The sequence below is a fragment of the Equus asinus genome, chromosome 13 (assembly GCF_041296235.1).
Source record: "Equus asinus isolate D_3611 breed Donkey chromosome 13, EquAss-T2T_v2, whole genome shotgun sequence".
NCBI classification, from domain to species: domain Eukaryota; kingdom Metazoa; phylum Chordata; class Mammalia; order Perissodactyla; family Equidae; genus Equus; species Equus asinus.
This window is the reverse complement of record NC_091802.1, coordinates 43082840-43093693: the sequence shown is the minus strand read 5'-3', so window position 1 is coordinate 43093693 and position 10854 is coordinate 43082840. Positions and strand designations below refer to the sequence as shown.

General features: G+C 43.1%; 1 long non-coding RNA gene across 1 annotated transcript; it reads left to right on the top strand.

Moving 5' to 3' along the window:
• The first annotated feature begins 2768 nt into the window (after positions 1-2768).
• On the top strand, positions 2769-7067 carry LOC139040057 (uncharacterized). The gene is made up of 3 exons (XR_011493868.1): positions 2769-4350; positions 4796-4923; positions 6336-7067. It is a non-coding gene; the product is annotated as an uncharacterized lncRNA (long non-coding RNA).
• Positions 7068-10854: the final 3787 nt, after the last annotated feature.

The window sequence follows — 10854 nt, the reverse complement described above, 5'->3', positions numbered from 1 at the left end:
CTGTGCCCTCATCCCAGCTCCCCTACCCTAACGCATTTTGTATCGGTCTTGCCAGCGAGGCCAAGGCCAGGTCTGCGTTCAGAAAGCGCAGGTGGCTCTACGCTGCTGACCCAGGAGGCCAAGGAGCAGTCGGAGACACTGCGTATTTGTCTGCACTCCGGGCTTGATTTGTCTGCACCAGCCGGCGGAGTCAACGGCGCCTCGGGTGGGGGATGGGAAACCAGAACAAGCCTTAGAAGCTCGGCGCCTGGAACCACTCAGGACAGTGAATGGAGAGTAGACTGGCAGCTACGGGCCTGGGCGCTGTGGAAGTTCCCAGCGGTAGAGCTGGTGCCCATGAAACTGGAGGGGATGGAGCCAAGGCACTGCTTCCCCGCCCCCCCTCTCCGCCCCCCCCTCCAGTCCTACCTCACATCAGCCCAGGGGCAGCTGGCCTGAGGGTTAACCCCTTGGCTGCCAGCATTGTTACATGGTGCCATCAACCCTCTGCAATCCCAGCAGGGCCCTGCAAAGTTGGTTGCATCTTTTACAGGAAGGTGGGGGAAATGGAGGCACAGTCTGTCTTCCCTGCTGCCCATCCGTAGCAACCCTCAGCCAATAACTGATTGGGATTGGGGGATAAATATCCCAGCTCTCTCATCCCTCAGGTGGGGTGGTCCTGAGTCTCACATTATTCCTCGCTCCCTGAGTTCCCCAGCAGGATTAAGTTCCAGTTGTCCACCCTCCTAACTTGCTTGATAGCACATCCTTTATTGGCCTCCTCTTCTTCCCTGTGTCACTTTCCCATTTGCTTGCTGGTGATTCCCAGCATCATTTCTCAAGTAAATACTTGCCTTTGAATCCTTGACTCAGGTTCTACTTCTAGGGGGAACCCCCAAAAATACGGTTAGTATCTGAAGTGGTCGTAGGAAGCAGATCCCCAGGAATTGGAATTGGATCACTTACCGTCCAGATGGCAATAAGGATTCCGTTGCTGAGGTACGTGGGGTGCTAATACCCAAGGGAGTGCTGCACCTTCATGCTCACTAACACTCTCACCATGGTGGATACAAGGATGCACCGCCTGTGCAGATCCTAGCATTTGAGATGTAAGAGAGAAACAGCAATTATAAGGATTGAGGAGTCGGTCCGTTGTTGTTAAACGCCATCAAAGTGCTAAAAGAAGAAAATGACAGACTCACATCAGCCAACTCTCAACTCAAGGCAAAAGCCAGGAGGCCTCTATGGCAGCTCTCACCTGCAGTCTGCGCAGGGCAGACTATGCTGAAAATCAATTCCATAATCTGACCGTGAGAGTAGCAGGATTATATATTTAAAGCCCAGCAAGTGAGGGCCCTGATAGGGAAGGAGTAGGACCCTGAGACCTGGTATGGGAACATCTGTTCTGGAACCCCCAGATCTTCCTGAACCCTTTGGGCCAGCAGAAGTGACCTCTCCCCCTTGGTGGAAGAGAGCAGATTCTCCTTGCCTGGAGAACATGTGAAGTCCTCGCCTGAGGCAGACGCCTCCCAAGATGGTACTTGCTCTCTTTGAGATCTGACCTTGACCCCCTCCCTGATTCTAGACTAATAATTGTGGTTGTCTCATCCTGGACCACGTGGGGAAGTAGTACCCCAGCTACAGAAAGAAAGGGATCGTTGACCAAGAGAGCTCCAGGACCCTGCTAACATGTACCAGCAGATATTGGGAGAACACGCTGGGGAACAGATCTCGAGATGCTGGACAGGGGTCAGGGAGTGGACTACAAGGCTGGTCAATGGCTGGGGTACTCTGCCATGGCTAAGGACTTAACATTTTAAAGGCTTGGCGAGGACATCTGAAGGCTGTTGCAGTATGCTACTGGGATGGCTCTTCAAAGTTCAGGAAAAACTGCATTACAGCAAATGGGGTGGAGATGCTGGGACTTCCTTGGCAGAGTACTGGGGAACGGGTCAAAGAGCTCAGAGGGGTGGGCTCACCAGGATGAAATTATTCTTATACAAGACCAGAGAACCCTCTAGCCTACTGTGTTCCTCCTGAGGGCCCAGAGATACTTCCTTCAGTAAAGTGATAAGAAATGTGCTTGCTGTTCGAGGGCCACTGGCATCATCTGCAGCTCAGTAGCGGCCATCTTCTGCAGGACAGAGTTGATAGTAGTGGAAGTTGCTGTGGAGCTGGGCTTCCTAGAATTGATGGGCACGACAGGAGCCCAGAACAGAGGCTGAGTGATGACACTTAGTCATCAGAGTCAAGATGGACATAATTACCAGAATGGGCAGAAAGACCAAGATAGCAAACTGGGATCTATGGTGATGGCCAATAGACCATGGTCTTCCCAGGTAGGTGGCCAGCCAAAGATGGTATTTCTTGACTTAGATAGCCAAAAGGAGCAAGAATGAGTGAGCAGAAGACTGATGTCAGTCACCGTAAAGAAAAATCACGGTCCCTCACCTGTTTCCGGACATAAACCATTTTCCAGCTGCAGAGCCCATCGACTGAAGGGGAGGCCAGTTCCCTTCAGGAAGCATCTTGCAATGCCACAGCAAGTTATATCACAGTAATTATCTCACTCCTCCCCCAAGGTACTTATAGCCGTTTATCCGAGCAATTGTACACTGGGAAAGGGGAATCCCCAGATCTTTTAAGGCTTTTAGATACAGGATCTAAGCTGACACTGATACTAGAGGACCAAAATGCCGTCAAGGACATGTGTTAGAATGGGGCTACAGAGGCCAGGTGATAAAGGAGACCTGGGCAAGTCCATCCCACAGTGGGTCCAACAGGTTCACAGACTCGCTTGGTGGTGATTCCCTGGTCTCTGAATCCACAATTGGAATAGAGGTGCTCAACAGCCAGCAGAACCCTCGCATTGGTTTCTCAACTGAGAGCCTTCAGAGTAAGAAAGGCCAAGTGGAAACTGCCCCCTGCCTCTGCCAGGACAGTAAATCAGAAGCAACACCCCATTCCAGGTGGGACGACAGCAAAAGTCACCCACAAAGGATGCAGGAGTCGTCCTCATTATATCGCCATTTAAGTCATCAGTCTGGCCCTTGGAAAAACCAGGGGACTCATCGTAGATGATGGAGAACGTAACCACGTGGTTCCAGGTGACGGGATAGCTTTCCTAGAACAGATCAGCACGCCCCTGACGTTTAGTGTGTGACTATTAATTTGGTGAAAGAAAAAGGATTAGAACCTTACGAAAGTACACTTCCACTTCCTCTCTCCCTGATTTTGGACATTGTTGTTACACGTTTTATTTTAGTTGGCATTTCCATGCTTGTGAATGAGATCAAGCATTTTTTCACATGCTTATTGGTCATTTGGATTTTCTCTGCTGTGAAGTTCCTGTTCAGAGCATTTTGCTCATTTTCTCTTGGATTGTCTCTTAATTGCTTTGTAGTAGTTCTTTAGATATTCTAAATACGACTCTTTTGTCACCTATATGTACCAGAAATATCTTCTCACATTTTGTGGCTTGCCATTTAGTCCTCTTTATGGTGTCTTTTCATGAACAAGAATTCTTAATTTTAATATAAACAAAGGCATCAATGTTTTTTTTCTTTACGATAGATGTTTTTTGTCTCTTGTTTAAGAAATCTTCCCTATCTTGAAATTATGATGTATTTTCTTATCTGACCCTACAGGAGTTTTAGAGTGTGATTTTACCTGAAAGTCTCTAATTCACCTGGAGTGAATTTTGTTTATGGTGTGAGGTGGGGATCCAATCTCTTTTTGCTCCAGCACCATTTTTTTAAATTTTTATTTTTTTAAGATTTTACTTTTTCTTTTTCCTTGTTCTCCCCAAAGCCCCCTGGTACATAGTTGCATATTTTTAGTTGTGAGTCCTTCTAGCTGTGGCATATGGGATGCCGCCTCAGCATGGCTTGATGAGCGGTGCCATGTCTGAGCCCTGGATCCGAACCAGTGAAACCCCAGGCTGCCGAAGTGATTTAACCACTCTGCCATGGGGCCGGCCCCCATTTATTATTATTTTTTAAAGTCCTTTCCCCACGGTTTTGCAGTGACCTCTCTCTCAAAGCAGGTATCCATACACGTGTGGGTCTGCTCCCAGGCTCTGTGTTCTGCTCAGTGCTCTCTGTCTATCCTTGCACCAAATCATAATGTCTTAACTATGGAAACTTCACAGTTGGTCTTAAGATTTTTTTTCCTTTTTTCTCCCAAAGCCCTCTGGTACATTGTTGTGTATTTTTTAGTTGTGGGTCCTTCTAGTTGCAGCATGTGGGATGCCGCCTCAGCATGGCTTGGTGAGCAGTGCCATGTCCGCACCCAGGACTCGAACTGGCAAAACCCTGGGCCGCCGAAGCGGAGGGCGTGAATTAACCACTCGGCCACGGGCCGGCCCCCAAAGTAAGTCTTGATGACTGGTAGGGCAAGTCCTCCTATCTTATTCTTCTTCAAGAGTGTCTTGTTTTTTCTTGGCCCCTTGCACTTCCATAATAATTTCAGAATTAGCTTGACAAGCACAACGAAAGCAAACTCACCTTAGGATTTATATTGGAATTGTGATTGCACTGAATCTATAGTTTATTTGGATAGAATTGGCATCTTTATAATCCTGAGTCTTCCAATCTTTGGATAGAGTATAGCTCTCTTTTTATTTAGCTTGTCTTTAAAATTTGTGAAGAAAATTTTTATCATTTTCTCCAAAGAAGTCTTATACATATTTTGTTAGATTTATCCTATGTTATTCATATGATTTGTGCTATTTTAAAAAGTCCCCTTTTTTTTTTTTGGTGAGGAAGATTGTCCCTGAGCTAACATCGGTGCCAATCTTCCTCTATTTTGTATGTAGGATGCCTCCACAGCACAGCTTGATGAGCAGTGTGTAGGTCCGCACCCAGGATCCAAACTGGTGAACCCCTAGCCGCCAAAGCAGGGTGTGAGAACTTAACCACTATACTGCCCGGCCGGCCCCAAAAGGTACCTTCTTAAAATTCTATTTTATAATCATTGCTGATATAAATAAGCAATTGACTTCTTTATTGTGTTAAAATATGCTAAAAGGGCACATAAAATTTGCCCTTTTAACCATTGTTAAGTGTACAATTCAGTGGCATTAATTACGTTCACAATGTTGTGCAACCATCACCACTATTTATTTTCAAAACATTTTCATGACCCTTCGTCATACTGCTATGAATATTTGTGTACAAGTATCTGTTTGGGTCCGTGTTTTCAATTCGTTTGAATTGCTGTATCATGTGGTAATTCCGTTTAACTTTTTGAGGAACAGCTAAACTGTTTCCACAGTGGCTGAACCATTTTATATTCCCACCAGTAACGTACGAGGGTTCCAATTTCTCCACAGCCTCACCAACACTTGCTATTTTCCATTTTCTGTAATAGCCATCCCACTAGGCATGAAGTGGCATCTCATTGTGGTTTTGATTTGCATTTCCCTAATGACTAATGGTGTTGAGTATTTTTTCATATGTTTATTGGCCATTTGTACATCTTTGGAGAAATATTTATTGGAGTCCTTTGACCATTTTTTAACTGGGTTGTTTGTATAATTAATTTTTAAGCTGGGGCCGGCCCCGTGGCTGAGTGGTTAAGTTCGCGCACTCCGCTTTAGTGGCCCAGGGTTTTGCTGGTTTGGATCCTAAGTGCGGACCTAGCACCACTCATCAAGCCATGCTGAGGCGGTGTCCCACATAGCAGAGCCAGAAGGATCTACAACCAGAATATAGAACTATGTACTGGGGGGCTTTGGGGAGAAGAAGAAAAAAACAGAAGATTGGCAACAGATGTTAGCTCAGGTGCCAATCTTTAAAGAAAAATTTTTTTAAGCTGATTCTACTAATTTATTAAACATTTCCATAAATTGAAATAATTTACCGGTAGCTTCTTTTGGATTTTCTTGCTGCACAATTAGATCATTTGCAAATAACAGGTTTGTTTCTTCCCCAAATAACAAGCATCCTTGTCCTGTTTCTGAGCTCAGAAGGAAAGATTGCAACATTAAGTGTGATGTTTGCTATAGGTTTTTTACAGTAGATATCCCTTATTGGGTTATAGAAGTTCCCTTCTATTCTTAGTTTGCTCAAACTGTTAGTCGTTAACGGATGGCAAATATTTTCAAGTGCTTTTTCTGTTTTGTCATGAGTATATGGTTTTTATTCTTTATTCATGTTCATGTGGAGGATTACATTCGTTGATTTTTCTGTTATCAAACTCCCTTTCTGGGATAACCCAGTTTGGTCATGATGTATTATTTTTTTTTATATATTATAGTTTCCATTTGTTAGTGTTTTATTTGTTTAGGATGTTTGAATTTATGTGCATGAGTGAGATGGACCTGCTACTTTCCTTCTTTGTACTGTGCGTGCCAGGTTTTGGCGTTCAGATGATGCTGTGAGACGGGCTAAGAAGGGCCCCCTCTTGTTCTACAGCCTGGAATCCCTCGTGACTGTCCGGAAGGATTTCCTTCTGGAATATGTGATTGAATTGAATGACAATGCTGTCTGGCCATGGGAATTGCTTTGTGGGAATATCTTTAACTGCTGATTCAGTTTATTTTATAATTGTAGACTCTTCAGGTATGCTATTTATTCTTTTTTCATTCCTTTGTTTTTCTTTTGATTTTGTCAATTGGCTTCTCCATTTTCAAGAATTAACATTATTGAAGTAGAATCTACATACAGTAAATGTGCCAACGTTAATTGTACCGGCCGAGTTTTGACAAATGTATACACCTGCGATCAAGACAGGAAATATTTCCGTCACCAGAAGTGTTCCGTTGAGCCCCTTCCCAGTCAGTCCTCTGTCCTATCTCTACTCCCAGGCAACCATTTATCTACCTTCTGTCACTGTAGACTCATCTTTTTTCAAGTTTCATCCAGATGGAATCATATAGGAGGTACCAGCTTCTCTCACTCAGCATAACATTTTGGAAATTCATTCCAGTTGTTACAAGGATTGTTAACTCATTACTTACTATTGCTGTGTAATATTCCATTGTATGGATGAACCACAGTTTATTTACCCATTCACTTGTTGATGAACATTAGGATTTGAAAATTCTTTTTATTATTATGACTAAAGCTGCTATAAATGGTATTGTATAAATTTTTATGTAATCAAATGTTTTCATTTCTTGAGGGTAAATACCTAGAAGTGGAATTGCTGGATCATATGAGAAGTATGTGTTTAACTGTACAAGAAACTTCCAAAGCAATTGTACCATTTCACATCCCCATCATCAACGCGTGAGAGGTCCAGCTGCCTCACATACTCGCCAACATTCGGTATTCCTAGTCTCTTTAATTTAACCATTCCAATGGTTAAATTCCAGTGGTGGTACCTCACTGTGGTTCTTCTCTATTGAGGTGTAATCTGCATACAACAAAATGTTTAGATTTTAAACACGTCATTCAGTAATTTAATAGGTACCTGCACTCATGTATCTCACACACCAATTAAGACACAGAACATTTCCGTTGCCACCAGGAAGTTCTCCTTTGCCTCTTCCCGGTTAATCCTCATCACCACCAGAAGCAAACACTGATCTGATTTCTAGAAGCACAGATTAGTTTTGCCTGTTCTAGAACTTTGTATAAGTGGAATCTTACAGTACTCCTTGGCACTGGCTTTTTTCATTCAGCATAGTGTTTTTGAGATCCACTGATGTTGTAGCACGTATAAGTAATTTTTAAATTTTTATTGATGAGAAGTATACTACAGTTTGTCTATTCACTCTCCTGTTGATAGCCATTTGAGCTGTTTCCAGTTTTTGGCTATTATGAAGAAAAATTCCATGACCATTCTCATTCACGGTTTTTGTAGACATATATTTCATTTCTCTTGGATAAATATCTAGGAGTAAATGAATCATAAGTATATGATTAACTTTTTAAGAAATTGCCAAACTATTTTCCAAAGTGGATGTACCATTTGTACAACGTGCAAATGTATAAGATTTCCAACGCTCCATCTCCTTTCCAACACTGGGTGTCGTCAGTCTTTTTGCATTTTAGCCATTTAGCAGGTATGCAGTGGTATCTCGTTATGGACTTAATTTGCACGTCTCTGATGGCTAATGACGTTGAGCTTCTTAATAAGCTTATTAGCCATTTGTACATTTTCTTTTGTAAAATGTCTATTCAAGTCTTTTGCCAAATTTTTTCAGTTGTTCGCTGTCGTCATTATTGAGTTGTGGGCATTCTTTGTACATTCTAGATACAAATCTTTTGTCAGATATACGTGTTGCAAACATTTTCTCCCAGACAGACCGTGACTTGCTGTAGGATCAAGGTGCTGGATTTTGTTGTTTCCCAAAATGCTGGACTTTGTTCTAACAGGAATTAGTTAACTTATTCATGATAAACTTAATTCATCTGAGGCTTATTTTTAAGAGGTTAGGGGAGGTCTAAATTTGCCTTTAAGACTAAAATATCCCTACTATGAAAGTGTCACCTTTCTGGTATCTCTACTGAATGCCTGGTGTTCTCCCAAGGACTCCCCTCTCTAGCGCTCCAAACTGGACTAGATCCCAGCGTGTGTGAGCTCTGGGAATTCTGTAGTTCACAGCACACCACTGACTCCCTTGGATGGATGGAGTTTCGCCTTCATGTGCATCGCTCAGGATTCAACAACAGTCTCAAGGACACTCTCTGTATATTTCTGGAGCTCCTGACACAGCTCCCTTTTCTTTAGTATTCCACTTTGCAAATTCCAAGTATAACAGCCTCCCCAAATTCTGATCTCTTGTCTCAACCCACAAACCTACTGCTTTTGGACCCTGTCCCAGCCCCGTGGTCTAGAGAGGACCTCCAGGCAGGAGCTGGGCCGGTCAACTGGAGGGCTCACTTCGCTCCCCTTTGCTTAGAGACCGCAGCCCTGCACTGCCCGTCATCCAATGCCTAAAACAGTTAGTTCATACATTTTGTTCAGTTTCCCAGTTGTTTACAGCAAAACAGCAAGTCCAGTCCCCGTAACTCCATTAGAATGAGATAATATTCCCTTATTTCTTCTTGAGTTGATTTGTGAAGTCAAAATTTTCTAGGACTTCATCCATCTTACTGAAATTTTAAAATCTTTTGGCATAAAACAGGGGCCGGCCAGTGGCGCAGCAGTTAAGTTCGCATGTTCTGCTTCTTGGCATCCTGGGGTTCGCCAGTTAGGATCCCGAGTGGGGACATGGTACCGCTTGGCATGCCATGCTGTGGTAGGCGTCTCCCATGTAAAGTGGAGGAAGATGGGCACGGATGTTAGCTCAGGGCCAGTTTTCCTCAGCAAAAAGAGGAGGATTGGCAGCAGTTAGCTCAGGGCTAATCTTCCTCAAAATAAATAAATAAATAAATAAAATCCTTTGGCATAAAACAAGTTTATCCACAATATCCTCTTATTTTTTTAATGTCCTTAAAATCTATAGTGAATTTCACCTTTTCATTTCTCATATTTGCAGCAAATGATCTTTTTTCATGATAAATTAGACTACAGATTTTAAAATTTTATTAATCTTCCTTTTTTTGAGGAAGATTAGCCCTGAGCTAGCATCTGCTGCCAATCCTCCTCTTTTTGCTGAGGAAGACTGGCCCTGAGCTAACATCCGTGCCCATCTTCCTCCACTTTATATGTGGGATGCCTACCACAGCATGGCGTGCCGCACGGTGCCACATCCACACCAGGGATCCAAACCTGCGAACCCTGGGCCACTGAGAAGCAGAACGTGCGAACTTAACTGCTGTGCCACCAGGCTGGCCCCTGTTAATCTTCTTAAAGAACTAACATTGTCTATATTGATTCTGTCTATTGATCTTTTTTTTTTTTAAAGATTTTATTTTTCCTTTTTCTCCCCAAAGCCCCCCAGTACATAGTTGTATATTCCTCGTTGTGGGTCCTTCTAGTTGTGGCATGTGGGACGCTGCCTCAGCGTGGTCTGATGAGCAGTGCCATGTCCACGCCCAGGATTCGAACCAACGAAACACTGGGCCGCCTGCAGCGAGCGTGCGAACTTAACCACTCGGCCACGGGGCCAGCCCCTATTGATCTTTTTTTTAAAAAAAAGATTTTATTTTTCCTTTTTCTCCTCAAAGCCCCCTGGTACACAGCTGTATATTGTTAGTTGTGGGTCCTTCTAGTTGTGGCATGTGGGACGCCACCTCAGCATGGCTTGATGAGCAGTGCCATGTCAGCGCCTAGGATTTGAACCGGCGAAACCCTGGGCTGCCGAAGCAGAGCATGCGAACTTAACTACTTGGCCACAGGGCTGGACCCAGCTATCTATCTTTTATCTTTTTATCTATTTATATTTTATCTTTTAAAGGAAAGCCCTTAGCTGTATCCCACAAATATTTTTTCATTCAGTTCAAAACATTTTGTAATTTCCATTATTATTTCTTCTTCAACCTATGAGAACGAGTAGGACAGATAAACAGACAGAGACATGTAGATATAGGTATATGAGCATCTCTCTCTTTTGCTCTCTCTCTCTCTCTATATACACACATATATAACTATGGATAGATAGAAATCTATAAATCTATAAATCTATTTATATATATACTAATATATCTACATATTTGTAAATATATTTATATAAATATATAAATGTATTTATAGATAAATATATATATTAGAGATAAAAAGATTGATTTACCGCTTTATTGCCAAGGAATTGGCTTATCAATTGTGGGGGCTGGTTATGCAAGTCCAAAGTCTGCAGGGAGGCGCTGGCACTGCCATCCGTAGGTAGACTTTCTTCTTCCTTGGGGAACCTTTGGTTTTGTTCTTAAGGCCATTCAACTCATTGGATGAGGACCAACCAGAGTATCGAGATCGTCTCCTTTGCTTAGAGTCAACAGATCGGAGATGTTCATCCCATGTACAAAGTACCTTCACAGCAGTACC